At 28.9% G+C, this 481-nt stretch overlaps 1 protein-coding gene across 4 annotated transcripts in view; it reads left to right on the forward strand.

Annotated features, from left to right (window-relative positions):
• yeats2 (YEATS domain containing 2) overlaps positions 1 to 481 on the forward strand; it is a 24,411-nt gene that overhangs the window by 2,576 nt on the left and 21,354 nt on the right. The gene's annotated exons all lie outside the window — the stretch shown is intronic.

Below are 481 nucleotides of genomic sequence, written 5' to 3' on the forward strand. Positions count from 1 at the left end.
CCCCTGTATTTTAAGGAAGAACATTAATTTATTTACAATACATTATTCAGTCACAAAAAAAATTGTTGTCCTTAAAAGGTTAGATTTTCCTAATTTTTTTTTAATTAAGGCATTAAGATCAATTTCCAAAAGATTTTTTTTTTATTCCTATTTTTAATCAACTTTAGCAGGGGTGTGTAAACTTATGCAAGCTACTGTATTTTCTTCTGTTCCTTTTGATTTTTGCTTCTGCTATGCAATAGGTTTCAATTCACGAATAGACATTCCTTTATTTTGATGGATCACAACAAGTAAGAATGTTTGAAAACCATTTTGTCAAAGTTTGTATTTTTATTAGTCTCTTTGAGAACCTTATACATGGTATTTGGCATATCTGTCGATATTCCAAATGAACAATGAGCTGTTGATAACAACAATGTATTATTAGATTAGATTAGATTATACTTTATTCATCCCACGACGGGGAAATTCTGTCGTTACA

The sequence above is a fragment of the Etheostoma spectabile genome, chromosome 12 (assembly GCF_008692095.1).
Source record: "Etheostoma spectabile isolate EspeVRDwgs_2016 chromosome 12, UIUC_Espe_1.0, whole genome shotgun sequence".
Lineage (NCBI taxonomy): Eukaryota > Metazoa > Chordata > Actinopteri > Perciformes > Percidae > Etheostoma > Etheostoma spectabile.